The sequence below is a fragment of the Bubalus kerabau genome, chromosome 3 (genome assembly GCF_029407905.1).
Source record: "Bubalus kerabau isolate K-KA32 ecotype Philippines breed swamp buffalo chromosome 3, PCC_UOA_SB_1v2, whole genome shotgun sequence".
Taxonomy (NCBI): Eukaryota; Metazoa; Chordata; class Mammalia; order Artiodactyla; family Bovidae; genus Bubalus; species Bubalus kerabau.
The window spans coordinates 81,680,742-81,702,112 of record NC_073626.1 but is presented as its reverse complement, the minus strand read 5'-3'; the positions used below and the strand labels follow the sequence as shown (position 1 = coordinate 81,702,112).

The window sequence follows — 21,371 nt, the reverse complement described above, 5'->3', positions numbered from 1 at the left end:
TAGATATTTTATTTCATCTATTTCCATAAATGCTCATAAGTTCAAACTGACCAGAAAACTTTTTTTTTTTCCTAATTTTAGATTCAGAAAATAAAGTATCACAATACTTTCAAGATTCCTTTATATTTAGGAATACATGATAAACTTTACAAACAGGATCATAAATTTTACCTGTGATTGATTTTCCTGAAAAATAGAAATAAAGATCCTTCTGGTTAAAGCATGAAGTGAGGTCCTCGAACTTTCTGTAACTATTAGTATGACAACAGATCAATGTTAAATTTAAATGTCATGGAAAAAATAATATTCATTTTATTTATAACAATTTGGAACTTTAGTTATCCAATAGGATATTTGGGAAAAGTAAAACATGAAGAATGCAGAACTACTGGCCTAGTTGACATTTCTGCCTGTACCTTCTAATACATACAAGTGTTATTTCTACTACGCATGTGTAAGCATGTGCTTGTATATACATATAAAGTTTATGCATGGGGCATTCACTGGATAACTAGACATTTTTAAAATAAAATTCCATTTTGACTTAAAAAAAAAAACATCTCCCTCCCAAACTTCCCTACCCCTGTCATTTTGACCAAAGGGCACAGTCATTTAAGGTTCCTAACATGACGCCTGGCACATAAACAGCCAAGACATGACAGGTGCTATTATCGTGACTACACTTCATCTTTCTCACAACCCAAATCTATCAAACACTATATTCTGCAAATTTTACCTCCTCAGCTGCCACTGTGCTGGATGACAGGGCCCCTTCAACGTTGACCTCTTGTCTCTCCTATTAAAACAAACTGCTAATTCATCTTCTGGCCTCTAAACTCTTCCTATTTTATCCTTCATATTGCCATGAGTCATAGACTAGAACTTTCTCCAAAAGAAAAAAACACAAGAGCTCACTATAGCCTACAGAATGAGTTCAGTCTCTCCATAACCTTGCCCCAAATTAGTTTTCCAAGACTTACTTCCCACCATATTCAATCAGACACCCACAACCCAGTTTTATACAAATTAAATAACTTCACACCTCTACTTTTTATATCACATATATATCTCAGCCTGATCTGCCCTTTCAAAATTTCTACTTACTTCTTTTCTTCTAACTTAAGAAGTGTTGGCCAATTCTCCCAATTGGTATTTCGTCTGCACCTTTATATCATTCTACTCTGTGTTACATATAACAGGTGACATACTGAACTGTATACTCCTGCAGGGCAGAGAACAAGCCTCAGCCTTTTAAAAGAACCACTTATTTTCTCATTCAGTCAACAAAGTCTTATTTAATACCTGCCTGGTGACAAGTTCTAGACAAAAGATGAATAAAATCAAAGCCTACACCTTGGAGTAGTCCACACTCCAGAGATGGACAGACATTTAAACTAATAATTTCAATAAAATGTGAATGCTATGTAATCAAGATATGAATGCTGTGAGATCTCAGGAGAGAGGATGACTACCTGTGGAGCTCACCAGGCAGAGGAAGTCAAGACCTTATTCCACCCAGTGGGAAGGTAGGGCATGAAAAGCAGAGCCAGTAGGGAGCTGGGTGGTCTGGACAGGACCTGCCCCGCACCCCTCCCCCCCACCCCCAGGGAGAGCCCAGAATAGAAGACTGCTGCCACAGGAAGGTAGCCAGTGTTGCCAGAATTTCCAATTCTTCCAGAGAAGTGGATAGCTTGGGTTTTATGTGAATGCTCCTTTTTTTTTTTTTTCATGTTAACACGTTTATGTCAAGTGAAAGTAAAATTCTTCTACACAGCCTAAAAATGATGTGTCTGTGGGACAAATCTGGCCTGTGACAGGCACCCTCTGTGGTCCACCAAGTCAAGGGGCTTGGAATTCAGACAGTGGAGAAGCACAGAGGCTTTCCAGTGGCTATGGGGGTAAGGGGGGTGATCGAATCTGGATTTGTGAAAGCAGAGCAGACGTACGGGGACTTGAGGGTGACCAAGGCTGGAAAGAAAACCAGCAGTGGTGCTGGTTCCTGGTATTACTAGCATATCACTGCTGCTGCTGCTGCTGAGTCGCTTCAGTCATGTCCGACTCTGTGTGACCCCATAGACGGCAGCCCACCAGGCTCCCCTGTCCCTGGGATTCTCCAGGCAAGAACACTGGAGTGGGTTGCCATTTCCTTCTCCAATGCATGAAAGTGAAAAGTGAAAGTGAAGTCGCTCAGTTGTGTCTGACCCTCAGCGACCCCACGGACCGCAGCCCACCAGGCTCCTCCGTCCATGGGATTTTTCAGGCAAGAGTACTGGAGTGGGGTATCACTAGCCACAGCCAAATTAGGCAACTTAAAGTAACAACAATCCCAGCAGCCCAGGGGCAGTCAGACCGGCTTCCTTGGTGCCTGGGGTACTAGCAAAAGTGCTTCCCCTCTGACCCTACTTCTGGAATTCCTGACACGCAAGATAATGGAAGATGAAGAAAAGACTTGTTTTAAGAAAGCCGTCAGTGAGAGCTTACAGGAAAGTGAGAAGCTTATTACTGGATGCTAGAGGATGAGACGACCCTGCTGTGCAGTGACAGAGTTTGGCAAAGCTGATATCTATGGTAAAGCGGGAACAGAAATGGATCTAATGATCTAGCAGAAGACATTTCCAGGCAGAGAGCTTAAAGGGACACCTGGGTTCTGCTTGCTGCCTGTGATAAATCATGAATTAAGAGATGAGCGAAAGGACTCACTGTTAAATACAAACCGGTTTCTCATCCACAGCCTCTCTAGACATCCAGCAAGTCTCAAACCCAGCCCTGGCTTCAGAGCAAAGATCAAATTCAGGCTGTGACCAGTGACACTCTGTTAAGACTTTAGAAAGATCTAAGGTGATGCTTCCTGGAAGCTTTTAAACAGACCTAAGGCTTTCTAAGCTTCCCAGGTGGTGCAGTAGTAAAGAATCCACCTGCCAATGCAGGAGACATGGGTTCGATTCCTGGAGAAGGAAAGGGCAACCCATTCCAGTATTCTTGCCTGGAAAATTTCATGGACAGAGAAGCCTGGCCTGTGACCATGAAGAAGCCCCCTGTGACCATGGGGTCACAGGGCTTACACAACGGAACACACATGCATATACACATACATCAGGCTTTCTAAAGATCTTAAGAGCAGACCTTGTAGAATCTCTGCGTTGCACAATACGACTTCTGAGAACCCTAAGGGTGTGTGGTCTGTCAGTGTCACAAGGAGTCCAAGGTAGACAAAGCATCTTGAGGTCATGACTCCTGTCTAATACGTGAACCTATCAACATTCACAGAAAATCCACAGTTTTACAGATACTTGTACTGTGAAATTACTGCTAGGTTAGATTATAACAGAGAGTACAAAATGAAAACAGCATTCAGATCCCAAAACTTTTAGGGCCAGGAAAGTCTGAGAAGGCTACTCAGCTACAAACATTGACTCCTTCTTAAGAAAAATGAAGGGTCACTTAAAAAGCAGAAGCAAGAGCCCAGAGCATGGAGCCGAGAGACAAACAGAACCCTCGTAGAGATACAGGCAACAGGCCAAATTTCACGTCTTTCGTGGACCGGGGCCTCTGGTTTTCCCACTTTGGCGCAGGCCTTTAAGAAGCCTGCCCCCCTGCTTTGTTCTGGCTGTGTGTCAGGAAGACGACTGGGGCAAGGCCCTTGACTTTGGGCCTGAGCCTGAAGCCATAAGACGAGACTTCTGGAGAGTCTTGGAAAAGCAAGAGTATATTTTGCATGTGGGAGGTATGTGGATTATTGTGGCCAGAGGGTAGACCAGGGCAGGGCAGGTTTCCCCCCACCCCCCAAAGATGCCCATAATAACACCTCCTGATCCAAGTGTTCTTCCTGAATCTTTCCAGCCCCACTATCAAGAGATGGAGTCCAGTGCCCCCTTCTTACACCTGGGTGGGTCTTTGCCTTGCCCATAACCAACAGAGCCAAGTGTCAGAGAAGGTGATGTGGTTTCCACCGAGCTCAGTGGAATACAAGCAGAGGATGCTGCAGTCACCATATAGGCAGTGCAGGCAGCTCTGAGGCCTCCATGCTGCAGGCAGGAGAGCCCATGAGGAGGGCTTGAACACCCGACTGCAGCTGCACGGGACCAGGAAGCAGCCTGCTCAGACTTCTCCAAACCCTGACCCACAGACGCGTGTTAAAACGACTTATTGTCTGAAGCTGCTAGAGATAACCAGAATAAGGATGTTGATGAGGTTATTTATGGAATTTCATTTCCATTTTTTTATAGTCAGGAATTCTTTACAAATTCATAGGTCATATTTGATATCCTGTGTGTGTGTGTGTGCGCGTGTGCACACGCATGTGCGTGCTCAGTCGTGTCTGACTCTTTGAGCCCCTGTGGACTGCAGTCCACCAGGCTCCGTGGAATTTTCCCAGTGAGAATGCTGGAGTGGGGTGCCATGTCCTCCTCCAGGGGATCTTCCCAACCCAGGGACTGAACTCGTGTCTCCTGCATTGGCAGGTGGATTCTTTACCACTGGGCCACCAGGGAAGCCATTTGATACCCCTTCCCATGACAAATAACATGCTCTACCATGCTTTGCTTCTTGGTCAGTGTTTTCTGACTGTGGATTTTCTGGGCAACTAAACACTCAGATTTTAATTTATACTTCCACATTTTTTTTTCTGTCTATGTTATTACTTATTAAAATACCAAGAAGAAAAAAGTCCATTTCTATCAATTATAGATAAGTGGCTCCAGCTAAATCTTGGCCCTTTTGCCAGTGATCTGCATTACTTTTTTTTGACCTCTTGGAATTCAATGTTTACCTAGTTCTGCTAAAATTTGGCATTCTCTTTTTCCAGAATGTAAAAGGAGAATAAAGGAATGAGAATATTAAAATGTTCTATAGGCAACTGGAAGAAATTCTAGAGAAACAGAGACTCTTATAATTCAATAATAACAATTCAAAACACTAAGCTAGATCAGTGAAGGACACACGTATAGCAACTTCCTTATAATGCTTTAACATTTTCTAATGTGAAAGAATCAAATCTGATAAATGCTGCTTTTCGGATAATGGAACTTTGTAACTTCGGAAATCCAACTTGAAAGGGCAATGCCGTGAAAGAGAATGTTCTGGAAGCAGGAAGGGAGCTATTCTGAAGAAGCAGCACAAAACAAGAAGTAATTAGATTTCTTGTTCGGTTTTAGTCCTATCAAACCTCCAATATGGCATTTCCCCAAGACAGGGTGACGAAGAACAATGAGAACGGCTAGAAGCCAAGAAAGCAGCATCCAATTTTGCAACTATTGTCTTTGAGAACGAACGCTCCTGCTGGAATGGGTGCCAAGCTGATCTGTGATTTCAGCTAATGAAGAAAACAATGGCAACGTTCTGTCCTGGTGAGACAAATAACATAGATGAGAAAACACACATCATATAAAACCAAAGGGTAAAAAGGGAGAATAAATGTTTAGCAGTGGAGCAGAGCTGAAGATGCTCTGGATACAGCAGTTAGTTATCAGGTTAACTTAATTGCAGGGGAAGGAGGCATGGGAATGAGAAAGAAGAGCACACAGCTAACAGCATACTGCTCCAGGCAGGCGGCAGAAAGGACCGTGAAAACCAGGAGAACCATAACAAGCATCAGAGACACACTGTGATGGTCAGGTTTAGGTGTCGACTTGGCTATGCCACCAGTTATTCAATCAAACACTAATGTAGGCACTGCCGTGAAGACATAGTAGACATAATGAAAGTCCATGATTGTCTTTAACTGCAGGGAAATTATACCTTGATAACCTGGGTGGGCCTGATTCAATCAGTTGACAGGCCTGAACAGTTGAGCTAGGGCTTCTCTGAAGAAGAAATTGCAAAGCCTGTGGACAACAACTTTGGCCATGCCCAAGAGTTGTGGCCTGCCCTTCCTACCCTTCAACCCTATAGGCTTCACTCCTTAATTATGTCAGACAATCTCTTGTGATAAATCTCTTTATATACCTTCCTGGTTCTGTTTCTCTGGTTGAAGCCTGACTGATACATTAAATCCAGCAGCCTCACAGTGGTATTAAAAAATAAAAGGCAAACTAGCTAGCAGAAGAGCAGTGCCAAGAAGAGCATCCACTGGGTTTTGGTAATGGCGCATGTTAATGTCTCCAAATGAAACAGAGAGAGAGCTGAATAGAATGGACAATGAGAAGAAAAATAACTAAGATGGACTGAATGATCATAACTTACTGCAGACTGCGGACTGGATCCCAACCTTGTAAAGACAGCCAACATAAAGATTAGGGGTGAGTTACCCGTTAAACACCATTCATGTGAACTCTGAGTGGTACAAGCAATGCCAGCACCTTGAAAAATGTTCTGCCAAGACCTAAATTTGCTTAGGGATTAACAATCCGTGAAAGATACTCAAGTGCAGTTGAGTCTGGTAGAATGGAACTCATCCAGACTCAGCAACTGTTATATAGAATGCAATATAGAAAATATTTGTCATATAATTTCACCAAAGTATCTGCTTTAAAAATATACACATCCATACAAACATTTCTGAATAACTTTTAGATGTCAGTGCCAAAGAGTTCCTTCACAATTATGACTAACTGCCCTAAAGATGCATTCCAGCTAATACTCAGCTTAAAGTTCCTAATTAAATACCAGTAATAGGGAGGGATTGGGGGCAGGAGGAGAAGGGGATGACAGAGGATGAGATGGCTGGATGGCATCACCGACTCGATGGACGAGAGTCTGAGTGAACTCCGGAGTTGGTGATGGACAGGGAGGCCTGGCGTGCTGCGATTCATGGGGTCGCAAAGTCAGACACGACTGAGTGACTGAACTGAACTGAATAGGTTCTCTGAAAAAGTAGATCCCTACACAGATTTCCAGCATGCTCTCCATTACCGAGGATGAAGTCGTCTTATGGTGAGATACATGATACACCTCTTTTGTGTGGGGAACGAAAAGGAATGGGAAAGAGTTGCTATCTCTATTGGTCACCAGCAGAACTTTACAGTTTCTCACTGTTTATCAGGGCGTGAGGCTCAAATGGAGGCATGTTTATTCTTTCTGGTTGTAAACTAAATACAACATCATATTGTAAAATACTATGCACCCAACAGCAAGTCTCATATAATCATCAAAACACAAGAAGACGCTAGTAGAACAGAGTATCCATCACTGCTGAACATGAGGAGGGGGAGGTTCGCATATGCACATTTCTCGATGCGTCTGCACATGCACAGAGGATTTCCGGAAGAGCTTACTAGGACTTGGTGATGGCTCTGAATTGAGAGAGGGACTTCTTTGCTGGGTCATGTACATTAAGGAACCCCAATATATATCACCCATGCCCCGCCCAACCCAGTTCTGAACTAATTTAGAAGTATGACCAGTAAGTTCGGGCGGGGGGCGGTCAAAACATCACCCTTTTTACAAAGGTGATACTTGAGAATGTGGCTTAAATGTTGAGCCAGCAGCCTTCCTTGATGAACGACCCCTGGATTTAGACAAGACTTACCTATCCTGTCCCTAGCAGGCACGACCAGCGCGTTCCTACCTCACCCAGGCAGGGCCATGGTGACTGGACAATAACACCTCTCTATGAGCAGTCCAGCTCCCTCAGAAAGGGAGGGCAAGCTGCTGGGCCACACGTGCCCACTTCCTCCCTCCAAACTCACCAATCAGATACACTGCTAGGTAGAGACAGGCCAAGAATGTTTTGCTCACCCCATGAGCAGTGAAGAAACATTCCCTCTGCCTCTTCCTCTTTTGGCATCATTTGCAATTTTATCATTATCATGTACAATGCTGTCAGTCAAAAATCAGGTATTTAAAAATTAAAGATATACATACCTCTTGTTAAAAAATGCAAACAGAATTCTTTTTATTAAAAAAATAATAATAAAACAGAAAGTAAAAGTAACCACCTCCTACCTCAAAACAATATTCAAAGATATGACTTTTCTAGGAGGGAGGAAGTGATAGTAAGATGAGCTACTAAATTTTTAAGAACGAAAATGATGAAACCTTCTAAAATCTTGATGTGACCATGAGGTCAACTTATGGTTCACCTGCATTTGCCACAATATGTGTATCATTTACGATTTCCAACATTTTTTTGATTTTTATGCAACGAATTCTGGAATGAAGACTCACCATTAAAGTCCTGGTCTGGTCAATGAAACAACCATCAAACTTTCGACCACATAGGGCGTGTAATGACAGGAGCTGGTGCTTTTTAGTACTCTGCCTTTACACTTCTCTCCACCAGATGGATGAGTCTGTGTTCTTTTACGTTACAGAGTAATGGATTCTGTTGTTTTTGTTAATCTGCTTAACCTGGTATCTTGCTACAAAATCCAAAGATACTAAGAAGATGTTCTAACATGCATGACAATTTGGAGCTCTGAAAGCACATGCCCTGGGGGTAAGACACAGTTCAATATATTCTGAATCCTCACATTTAGAGTATATTGTGTTTTGTTGTTGTCTAGTTGCTAAATTGTGTCTGACTTTTTGTGACCCCATGGACTATAGTATGCCAGGCTTCTCTGTCCTTCACAATCTCCTGGAGTTTGCTCAAACTCTTATCCATTGAGTTTTTGGTGACGGCTAACTAATATATGCTTGTTAAATGAGCGAATAACATTTTCCTGCTGCCTGAAAAAAAATTTTCCAAAGCAAACGTTGTATCAGGAGGAACTTCTCCCCATACTTCTCTCACCATTGCTCCTGGAGAAGGAAGTCAGAAGCTGCAGATACAGCACCACAGGGATCTTGAAGGAACATGAGGGGAGGGGCAAGTTAAGATCCCATTACATCCTGAAATTCTTTTAGCTTCTCACATCCATAATCCCTAGAGTCAGAGCACACTTGAAATTTGCTGCAATGAACACAAAATCCAGCTCTGGGAACCACCACTCAATACAGACTGCTAACAGGTAACAGACACTTAAAACTTGTTAGTTGGATGCATGAATGAGTAAGTCACACTTGGCTAAAACACACAGACACAGTAAGGTTCTGGGCCAGACCATCTCAACCTGCAACGCAAAGGCATTTTACCATGTCCTTAGACAGCTGCTACCCTTTGCCATCACGGACCCTGATATTGTGGTGACATGATTAACAGACAAGTCTGAGGAAGCTCGGGCTTCCCTGGTGGCTCAGATGGTAAAGGATCTGCCTGCAATGTGGAAGACCAGGGTTTGATCTCTGGGTTAGGAAGATCCCCTGGAAAGGAAATGGCAACCCACTCCAGTATTCTGGCCTGGAGAATCCCATGGACAGAGGAGCCTGGTGGGCTATGGTCCATAGCGTTGCAAAGAGTCAGACACGACTGAACAACTAACACTTCACTTCACATGAGGAAGCGAAAGGGCTTAATTTATTCTACCAGTTTAAGCAAAGCAGCAGCTGCTGTCAAGAAAACTCTGGGCTTTCCTCTAAGCATCTGAAGATCCTGAGAGGAAAAGCATGGTTATAATCGTCAAATAAGAGCAAAGTGGATGATCAAAATGGATGGGCCCATCTGCCTCAGAGACGACATATTAACGTCTTGCTGTGCTGGGAATAATTCAAAGGAGCAAACAAGTCTGTGGTGGTTCACTGCAATTATGTCCCCTGTGTAATGGACTCCATTCCCTATCCTTGTGTCTGCAAAGGGCAGAGAATTCAGATGGGAGTTTAGTTATGAAAAAAAAAAAAAAAAAAGTACATACGCAGCACTGACTTGCACTTTGGGTTGAAAGAGTGAAGAATCTGATTCCAGCTCAAAGTTGAACTGATTAGAGAAAAGAGCCAACAATGGCATCATAAGGTCTCTATGTGAAAAGATGCCTGCTATTGAAATCTCTACTTGCTCCCATTCCAGCCGTCTTTACAAACCACCCCACCCAAGTTGTTATCTCAGTCAAAAGTCTCAAAAACGTAACAGGGGGCAAGGAATCCCCCGCATGGTTACCTCCACAGGCGGCTGAAGCCTCTGAGGAGGACAAGACAGGAACTGCCCAGACCACTGCCCGAGTACCAGGTGGTCAGTCAGTCAGTCACCATGAGTTGCTGAGTGTGTCTGACTCTTGGCAACCCCACAGACTGTAGCCCACCAGGCTCCTCCATCCCCAGGCAAGAATACTGGAGTGGGTTGCCATTTTCTTCTCCAGGGGATCTTCCCAACCCAGGGGTCGAACCCAGATCTTCTACATTGCAGGCAGATTCTTTACCGTCTGAGCCACCAGAGAAGCCCTCCTGGGTGGTGGGGTGTGTCAGCCACAATGGCACAGTCTAACAGCGGTGCAGTACTCCTTGATTCGAGGGTCAGAAAGGCAAAAACCTTGTCACTCTATGTGTGGAAAGAGTACCGGTGTCCACAGACGTGTCAAAACCAAATAAGAAGCAGACCTTCAACTCCCTCCTGTTCCTGGCTTCTACATTTTACTACATTCACTTTTAAGTCTTTTTTTTTTTTTAAACTGGAACTGCCCTGCCACTGAGATTTCATCTTTACACTCTAACTCTTTATGCTTCAGTATTCTGAAAGCAAATCTCAGACTTCAGATCATTTTACCTGTAAATACTTCAGCACACATCTCCAATAGAGAAGGACATTTTAAAACACGATCATGATGTTTTTACAAACAACAAAATCACCAACGACTTCTCAGGAGAATTAAGTTATCAGTCTATGTTGTATCTTATCCCACTGTCTCCAAAATGTCTTTTCAGCTTATTTATTCAAAACAAGATCTAAACAAGACTCACATGTGATCCATGCTCTTAAATCTGTAATAGTTCTCATTAGGGTTTTGCTTAAAAGCCAGCCATCATAACCATTTAAGTAGGCTCTGACTTAGATGGAAAGAGTGTGTTTTCTTATTGCTAATAAGAAACACCCACCACCTCCAGAGGGAGAATACTCACTTCCTTTATATCACTGGGAAAATTAATTCTCAGTAATAACTGAAAACTACAATGAAGGTTCCAGTGTAAAAATGCTCCAGACAGGAGTTTTATTTCTGGGGCAAAGTCTCAACTGTGTTTTAATTCAGGGTAGAAAAGGGCCATAAATTCTATTTTTGTTAGTCAATTTAGTACTAAGAAGAGATTGTCAGAGCAGTAAAGTAAGTTACATAGATTTCCCTGTAATAGATTCGGAAAAACTATATATTCTAATTCTTGTATTTGCCAAAGACAACACTGTCCAACTACCGAATTTAAATAGAAACCAAGATATATAATAGTTGTATATTCTCATGGGGTTAACTTTAAAAAAAAAAAAATTGGAACTTCAGCTTCCTTGGTTAGGGCTAGATGGGGGCCACATGGTGAAATATAAATGAGTTTGACAAGTAATCAAAGCCTACCTATGGGATCTGATGCTCTTCTTCTAAGGATCCAAAACTCTCATCACATCTGCTAATTGGTAGTAAAACGAAGTATATGTGGATGCCATCATTGTTTTTCTTTTTCTGCCTAATGCCAATAAGAGTCCAGTGGCTAACCTGGAAGACAGCTAAGACTGGAAAGGTGGAAGGCACTCAGAAAATGGATCATTAATGCTTGAGGCAAGAGGCTCTGCACGTGTGCAGGAGCCACGCTCTGGGATTTGTTCTGCACGCTGGTCTCAGCCATTGCTCTTGTGCTCAGCGTGTCCACGTTTCTCTCTCCAGGCCACACCCTCCCGTGATCTGCAGATACAGACCCTGGTCTACTCTCCCTCCATTTGAGACGAGACATCCCACAAGGTTTACCACATTCTAAACATGTGGTGTCATTCCCAGCAAAGGTTTCCTACCTGCCAAACTCAACGTCAGAAAGGAAGTCAACCTCAGCTTTTCCTGACATCTCCTCCTCTCCCTTCCCACCCTCTCAAGCTCCATCTTCATGGAAACCTTGCAAATCCTCAGTTCTGTCCAAGTATCTCCTGCTTCCAAGTATCTACCTTTATCCTCCACTGATTCTCACCTGGACTAAACACCAGCCTTCCAACCTGGCTGCTGTGGCCAGTCTTGCTCCTAAACCACTGTCCACAATGTGGCCAGGATGATTTTCCTAAAGGCAAACTAGATCATTGCACATCTCTTCTTAAATTCTTTTTATTTATTTATTTTTGGCTGCACTGCGGGGCCTTGTGGGATCTTATTATAATAATAGTTCCCCAACTGGGGACTGAACCCAGGCTGTGGCAGTAAAAACACTGAGTCTGAAACACTGGACCACCAGGAAATTCCCTCTCTGCTTAAATTCTTATCAGAGTTCCCCAAAGTTGGCACGGGGTTGGGGGAGGGAGGCAAAAAACGGAAAAACCTAAACTCCTCATCAAGACACATAAGACATTTTTTGTTCTGGCTCTTATCCACCCCTCCAACTTTCCTCGACTTCAATCACACAAACAATTTTGCTCTTCCAATACATTTTCAAGCATTTGCCCAGGAAGGCTCCCCACCTGAGATAAGCTACCTTGCTGACTGGCAAAAGAACACACATCCTGCACAAGACAATGAAAGCACTGTGTCCTCGATGCAGTCCTCGGCCACCTCGCCCTCCTCGACACACCCCGGCGTCCATACGTCGTCCCCTCCCAGTGCTGACCCTGATGCTCCAGATGTGGTTTCCTGTCCAAGGCCTCCCCTCGACTGTGTGGCCACCGCCCCTGAGTCGCCCAGGCTCAAATCTCACTGTCAACATTTTTAACTTTTTATTTTATATTGGAGTATAGCCGATTAACAATGTTGTAATAGTTTCGGGTGCACAGCAGTGTGACCCAGCCATACACAGACATGTATCCATTTTCCCCCAAACTCCCCTCCTGTCCAGGCTGCCACATAACATTGAGCAGAGTTCCCTGTGCTATACGGTAGGTCCTTGTTGATTATCCATTTTAAATATCGCAGGGTGGACCTGTCGATCCCAAACTCCCTAACTATCCCTTCTCCCCTTACTATCAACTTTCATTCTTCTCTTGGGATACTTACAGATGAAGGCTGTCTTACCTCTGGACCCCAGCACAGTCCTGGAACTCGATACATGAAAACCCAGTGTCTTTAGAATCACCGCCCTCTAGAGTCCTCTGGGTCGTACACCATGCCTCCTCTCCATGGAGCCTCTGAGCATACACAAGTCTCCAATGACCTCGAAATCTTCTCAACCCCCAAGCTATGACAGACTCCTACTGCCCTTTCCCATCAAGCTTTGAAAAATTACCCACTAGCACTTCCTTACCATCTCTTTACTCATTAAATCTGAATATCCATCTTCTCCCCTTACTGCTAAAACTGAGCTAAATCCAATGTCCTTTGAGAAGACCTCATTTTCCTTCCCCTCACTGCAGAAATCAAAACCGCTGACCACTTCCACCTTCCTGGCTCCTGTGATGGCACTTTCGTTCCCTCTGTCCTCCACCTGGCCCATTACTGCTCCCCAAGGACTTCACCACGGTCCCTGTAACACCCTCCTTAGCAATCTCACCTGACCAAGTGGTTTCCACAACAGCCTCCATGGAGAGGACTGCTAAATACAGCTCTTTCGGTCATGGTCTCTACTGAGTCCCACATTTCTGTCTTCCTCAAACTGAAGTCCCAGTGGAGCTTCACACTCCAATAGATGGCAACAAGCCTGGCACCTCTCTCCCCTCCTCAACTTCCACCCTTCTGCCCATATGGCCTCAGTGTCTTTCCAGCGTCTCCCTTGTGTGATTTGCTCCTCTCTCCATCATTCGCCAAGATCTTTCAACTCTGATGTTTTAATAGTGCTGACTCATGTCTTTTCCTCCCTACACCTCTGCCGTGGTCCTAGCTGAAACCCGCACTGACTCATGCCTCAAGGTCTTGAACAGCTTCTGCTGGCCCATGGCTCCTCCTTCAGGCTGCCCACGACTTGCCACTTTTCCAATCCAAATTCCACAGCTGCCTCCCTGCTTCCAGGGTGCCCCTCATTGGCTCCTCACATCTTAGAGCACCACCTCCAAAATCCATGGATTAGGACTCAAGGCTCTTCATATTCTGGACCTAAAGTGAAATGAAGTCGCTCAGTCGTGTCCGACTCTTTGCAACCCCGTGGACTGTAGCCCACCAGGCTCCTCTGTCCATGGGATTCTCCAGGCAAGAATACTGGAGTGGGTTGCCATTTCCTTCTCCAGGGGATCTTCCCGACCCAGGGATCGAACCAAGGTCTCCTACATTGCAGGCAGACGCTTTACCTTCTGAGCCACCAGGGAAGATTCTGGACCTAATCCAACTTTAAAATCTCATTTTCTACTGCTTCTCTTCATTTTTTTATGCCTGATCATACAACTTACCTAGATCCTTCATTAAAAATGCAGATTGTCAGGTCCTACTCAAGACCAAATGAGGCAAAAACTCCCAGGATTCATTGTGACTAGCCAAAAAGGATGGATGTTTTGGGAGTGGGGAGGCAGGTGCTCTGTGTGTGTGCATGTGTGCGCGCTTAGTCACTTCAGTGGTGTCTGATGCTTTGCGACCCCGTGAACTGCAGCCCACCAGGCTCCTCTGTCCAGTGGTGGTGGAGTGGAAGGTTAAATAAACAGCCTAAAATAAGCTGATTTAATTATCTAAATTAATTTGTCTCCCATAGTATTGATAACTGCTCCTAAGATCAAATTAGACTGGTGGTGGTTTAGCTGCTCAGTCGTGTCCGACTCTTTGCAACCCCATGGACTGTAGCCTGCCAGGCTCCTCTGTCCACGGGATTCTCCAGGCCTAGAATACTGCAGTGGGTCGCCATTTCCTTCTCTAGGGAATTATACTGGTAGGGCAAGAGAAAGAAGAGGGGGGAAAAATGCTCAAATCCCCACTAGTATCAGAAACCTTTACTGAGTCCTCTAGCCATGCTCTCCCTTTAATCACAAAACTCCCTTACAATTACCCATAATCTTTCCATATATAGAAATGTCTACTACAAAGAGGAAGGAAATGCTTTTCTTGTCCTTGTCCCAATCATGACAATGAAATAAAATAATCAATTTTATTATCTGGGATAAAGCTCTTAAATCAATAAATGCTATTTTCCCAAGAAAAATAACTGAAGCAGAAACCTTAATGTGTATCTACTATGTTTTATTTTAAACATTAATTATATTATCTAACTGTTAAATATAGGGTTGTAATATTAAGATTCATACAGTTTTATATTTTTCACACCACAGAGAAAAATGTTTTTTAATCTAATTTCATTACAATACACATTTTAATGATATTGGTTGAGATTATTGGAATATAAAATGGATTCACATTTATTATAGAAAATTTGGGAAATAAAGAAAAGAACAAAGATGAAATTAGTCTTTTTCCACCAGGTGACAGCACAACATAGCAGCTGCAGCCAAAGGGCTTTTGTATCAGATTTTTGAGGCTAAGTCCAACCCAACCACTCACTGGATGTCAATGCTCACCCTAAAGGTCCCTCTCTTCACCGGCAAAACTGAGTCACAAAACCTACCTCATCAGGTTATAATGAGGACAAAGGAGACGACACGTATAAAACATTTTTAGTCCAGTGCCTCCACATTTAGCAGGTGTTCAAAAAAGGCTGCTTGGTCATGAATTCTACTCCAGAAAAAAAAAAACAAAACAAAACTGGGCATGTCCTCAGCCTCAAGAACTCCCAGAAAATGAATCACTTGTGGACTCTATCCAAATACAAGGAGTTTTAAAACCTGCCACAGACTTACCAATTTTCTTAGAAACATCCAGCCTTATATGACTATTTTTGGATATGTGAGCTCATCATTATGAACACAGTTAATAAATGAGTGGATGAAGATGGCATCAGGCCAGAACTGTTCTCTAAAGTCTCCATACAGGAAGAAAGATGTGGCACTCAGGTTATAATGTTATAATGAGATTTAAAGTATTAATGATACAATGTCTGAATTAAAGATAAACTCCCTTATGAGAACTTTTCTATATTTAAATTCTGAGTTATACTCTTATAAATATCTTTGTTGAATCAGTGAGCATAGAAAAAATCTTGCAAAGGATATAATTGTGCCCCAAATGACCACAAGGGAGAGAGAACAAGCTATAAACTTATTATTGTAGGACCATGTCTTAACACATGCCTCTGTGTCCTTGACCTACTAAGCTTGGTTTCCTAACACCAGCCTGGGTTAAAGTTGACAAGTACCACCAAGTAGACCATTTCTCCAGCACTCAAAACTATCCAGGTGATACAATGCAACCAGAGATAACGTCTTTGAAAATGTTAGCATTCTACTACATCATTAAAGACAGAAAGAAAGTAGCGCTAAGTCATGTCCAACTCTTGTGATCCCATGAACTGTGGCCTGCCAGGCTCCTCTGTTCATGGGATTCTCCAGGCAAGAATACTAGAGTAGGTTGCCATTTCCTTCTCCAGGGGAACTTCCCAACCCAGGAATTGAACCCAAGTCTCCCACATTGCAGGCAAATGCTTTACCAGTTGAGCTATAGGGGAAGCCCACTACATCACTGCTGACTGCTTTTTAATCACACAAAAATTCTTCCATACCTATCTGAAACAGAAATGCTCCTTCCAAAAATATACACACACATAAGTATTCATGTGTCCATTTCACGTTTTCACTATCACATGCATTTTCAGATCCTCTTCACCGAGGACTCCTCCTTATGTAGGTTCCACAGAACAGACACATTGCCCAGCTTTTTGATCCCTGAATTCCAGAGCCTTGGACCCTAACTGGCACACTTCAGATGTCCAACCAAGAGCAGTAGAATGAAAGAAGGCATACAGTCAGTAAATGCTTGAATTTATGCCAGAATTTATATCCAGTGATTCTGCTTTGCAATATGTGATAGAATCACGGTCTATAAAGGTGCTAAATTCAGCACTTACTGAGTTCTTCCTGTATGCTTTTCATTTTACAAACCTGTCTCCAACACCTATAAGAGCTGTGCAAATAGGTACAATGGATAAGAGTCTCATCAGAGCTGAATTATAATATTTATTTTGAAACTACACCTATTGGACTTTATCACATGCTATCTTGGCCAGTTTATCATGGCAACAAGACTGTGGGCCTGCTGCCTCCCAGATGCTGAACCTGAGGGGTGGATATGCCTTGTACTCCTGACTGGGATACCATCGAGGGCACGTTCTCAGTAGACCATTTGCAGCAACATGGATATGACAGTAGATGAAATAAGTCAGAAGGAGAAAGACAAATACCACATGACATCACTTATATGTGGGATCGAAACTATGATACAAATGAACTTATTTACAAAACAGAAACAGGCTCACAGACATAGAGCACAGATTTGTGGTTGCCAAGGTGGATGGCAGGTGAGGGAGTAACAGATGGGGAGTTTGGAATTAGCAGATGCAAACTATTATCGGCTTGGCCACAAAGTTCATTCAGATTCTTACGTAAGATATTACGGAATAACCCAAATGAACTTTGTGGCCAACCCAATATATATAGAATGGATAAATAACAAAACCCTACTGTACAGCATGGGGAACAATAGTCAATATCCTATAATAAACCATAACAGAAAAGAATATGAGAAGAATATATACACACACATAATATTCTGAGGAGGAAATCCGATGCCTTCTAAAGGACTTGAGCCCTCTCCATGTCCACAGAGTCCAGAATGGCTGCACACGCTTCATGTTCGTAGATTTGGGCTCTGTGCACAAAGTGCACTTGCAATCCAGGTGCCACATGGGAAGCACTGCCACAGACGAAAGCTGTACGTGAATCCCAACAACAGGCTCCCAAGAGGACCCCTGACGTGACTGAGCGGCCCCAGGCGCTGCCGATTTCAGAGACGCCCTCTGCTCAAAGATTTGCCAGAACCACTGCTTGTCCACAGCTCACTCCTAAGGCTTCTGGCGAGCCCTGTGAGACAGAGAAACCCAAGACAAGCTTCTCTGCAGTTCCCATGGAAATGAGAGGGTCCTTCTTGGTGCTGCTCCTGAGGGAATGTTTCTGAGATGGCTGGCTGGCCACCATCCCCAGCATCAGCAGGGAGGTGGGGCTGCTGGTGACCAGTACCGTCCCTCAGACCCCCTTCTTCTGGGCCATGCACATCACCGAGACTCTGCAGCAGACTCTGCATGTTCAGCAGAACATGCAGGCCCTTTTCAGCGCCCTGGCCGAGGCGGAGCAGCCGCAGACCTACCTGCACGACTTGGCGGTGCAGCACAGGACCCGCGGTCTGGCGAGCACCACCTGGGCGATTACAGACCAGCCTAGAACAGGTGCAGGGTGCTGGACCACGTGGACTCCTGGGCAGTGGTCATATTCGTGGATTTTGGCCAGTCAGCCAACATCCTGGTGCAGTCCCTGCACAGTCTGGACAGTGATGATTTCTGGACCATCCCCCCACTTCCACCCTATTTAGCCATTCATGCTGGAGAAAGGTATTTTGAGTTTGAATCAGGTTACCCATCGCATCCTTGAAGGGAAAATCACCAGTGCTTTGAACTTGGGAGTCGCACATCCTGAAGTCTGAAGAGTTTAAGTAACGTGGCTACAATCAGCAAGTTCCCTCTCCCGTCTAGGTTCTGCCCGCCCTGCCCTTTTACTCTTGAGGTCCTGGGGGTGAAAAAGGTCACAGTGATGCCTAGAACTGATGGGATTTCCCTTTGCCTTCCCCTGGCTCACTTCTCAATGTGTCATGTGTCTTCACCGTGAACATCTGAACCAAACAGGGAGGCTTCCATGAGGTTGAAAGTCTGATGTGGCCAGTGTATTCTCTCCTGTCTCCTGTCTCTTCTTTGTACCCCTAGAGCATGATCTAAGTTGCCCTGACAGATTCTGGAGAATGGAGAGGCCCATTGCTTTATTTTCCTGGCATTCCATTGTAGAATCAGGTAGGGAGCATCTAAACCCTGATCTGTCAGCTTGGTGAATAAATGTTGGCATGCTTCACACACAAAGAAACATTTCACTGGATTGAGAATATCAGGTTGATAACAAGCTTCGTAATTTCTTCATGTCACAATGACTTGGCAATATCCAGATGCAGAGGCCAAAAAAAAAAAAAAAAAACTTAAAAAAATGATATAAACATTTAAAAAAAACTGTAATAGGAAACCAAAATTTCATTTTATACTGACTCTACTTGTTACTAAGAAACCTTGAGAGACGTTGGAGAAACCTCCAATGCTTTTGATTGCCCAGCCTATTTTGAGAGAGAAGTTTGGAAAGTGAAATGGCCAAAGACAGCCTGCATGGAGAAAAAGTTAAAAAGCTGAGAGCCTGGGAACTCTGAGGCAGGCTAATCAGTCTCTGAAAAGTCAATAGCAGACAGAGCCATGAATCAATTCAAGCAGTTCATCATGGCTAATTGAAAAATTTGCTGACTCTTTCAAGGTTTATATTGCATCCACAATTGGGAAACTCCAAAGCCTTTTTACAGTGGAAAGGTTCAAGGCCAAATGAAAGTCATCTGAAGTCAAAATAATCCAAGACCATGTTAGATGGAGCCACAGGGCCTCTACAGCTGCTCTCCTGTAGAAGGAGAGAACTCTGATTTACTTCTAGGAGAACTGGGCTCTGGGTTAGGCCAAGGAGCCACACAATCCAGGATAAGGTGTTTCAAACAGTTTCATCACTTGTTTGAAAAAGAAAAGCCTACCTTTATTGAGTATTTACCTAGTATACAGCTTATTTCACTACACTAAGAACTTCGCTGTGCATTATCCTGTGTGTGTGTGCATGTAGCCATATACATATAGCTTTGGTGGTGGTTTAGTCACTAAGTCGTATCTGACTCTTGTGACCCCATTGACTGTAGCCTGCCAGGCTCCTCTATCCATGGCATTCTCCAGGCAAGAATACTGCAGTGGGTTGCCATTTCCTTCTCTTTAGATATAATTCACCTATGACACAACTCATGTATTTAAAAAGTATAAGTCACAGAGTAACCATCACCACAATCAATTTTAGGCAAATGTTATCACCCCCAAAAGAAACTCCATGTCCAGCAGCAGTTATTCCCTATTTCCTGCACAGCCTCCAGTCCTAGACAATCACTCATCTACTTTCTGTCTCTAATCATTTGCCTTTTCTGGGCATTTCACCTAAACAGAAACATGCAGTACATTGCCCTTTTTTCCATTCATTAGCTGATGACATTTGGGTTGTTTCCAATTTGGGCACTTAAGAATAATGCTGCCATAAACATTTGTGTACAAGTTCTGGTGTTTTCTCCTCAGCACATATCTGAGTGGCATTTCTGGATCATGTGTTAAGTTCTGAGGAATTCCCAAAGCAGCTGCCCATTTTACATGCCCACCAGGAGCATCTGAGGCTTCCAATGGCCCCACATCCTCACTAAAGCTTGTCGCATCTGTCTTCCTGGTTACAGCCATCCTCCTGGGCACCAGGCGGGGTCTCACTGTGGTTCTGATTTACACCTCCCCCTCTCGCATAATCTCACTTAATCCTCATGGCGATCCCATGAGGTAAGAACCAGCCCTCACTCCTGTTTGGTACACAAAGAAACTGTGGCTTGGAGAGCAGAAGCAACTGGCTGAAGGTCTGGCCGTGTGCAGACTCTGAACCCCGCAGAGCCCCCTTGAGAGCACGACACAACTGCAAGGCCTCACATCATCCTAAGGAGGGAGAACCAGATGACCTCCTAAAGGCCTTTCCAGCTGGGAAATTCTGCTTCATGAATTCACACTGTGTAAGTCTCTCTTCTAGGTGCCTTGTCACTTGGGCCCCCAAATCAGTAACATCTGAACTTCTTCTGAGTAGGAGGGTTGTGTTCTAATCATAATAAGATGAGGTTACAACCCAACATGCCAGCTCAAGACCAAATCTGAGGCCAACTGGAGTGAGTACACAGGACTTAATATTGTGACTGAACCATACCAAACTGCCCACATGCAACTCTTCTAGAACTTCAAAGGTGGCAATTTCATCTTCTGTGTGTATTTCGTGAACTAACCTTACTCTTGGCTTTCTATGTACTTTCTTAGCCTCACTTTCCCTTTACCTCCTTTTAGTCATCTACCAAATAAATTTTATCCAGTCAATTGTTTGCATCTTTGCAAAATATCTCAAATCTTTTCTGAAATCAAGTGGAGTAGTAAAGAAATAAACATACCAAAGTGTTTTCAAGTAAGCTTCAAAATAGCCCACAGCTGCAGCCTCTTTCATCAGATTGTGTACTTTCCTAAGCAAACTGTTCAAGAAACAGAAAACACTGCTTCTCTCTGTACCTTGACAGGAGAGAAAATACTTTTATGATATTCTAAATTAGACAAGCTTTCCAAAATAGTTTATGGAAGGAGAAAGACAGGTAGTCACTGCCCAGCAGGAAAAAAGGCAGAGAGCAATGATTCATTTGTACACTCACGAATACATGCAAAGGTTGTTTCTCCTGGAGTACCTCTTTGAGATTTTTTTCCTTTGATTTATGTCTAATATTTCATGACACTTTTTGATG

The 21,371-nt window shown here is 43.6% G+C and overlaps 1 protein-coding gene and 1 pseudogene across 9 annotated transcripts in view; one reads left to right on the top strand and one right to left on the bottom strand.

Moving 5' to 3' along the window:
• The window catches only part of STK39 (serine/threonine kinase 39), a 320,485-nt gene that overhangs the window by 133,148 nt on the left and 165,966 nt on the right, over positions 1 to 21,371 (bottom strand). The window lies entirely within an intron of this gene.
• On the top strand, positions 1,893 to 18,912 carry LOC129647988 (tudor domain-containing protein 10-like; annotated as a pseudogene).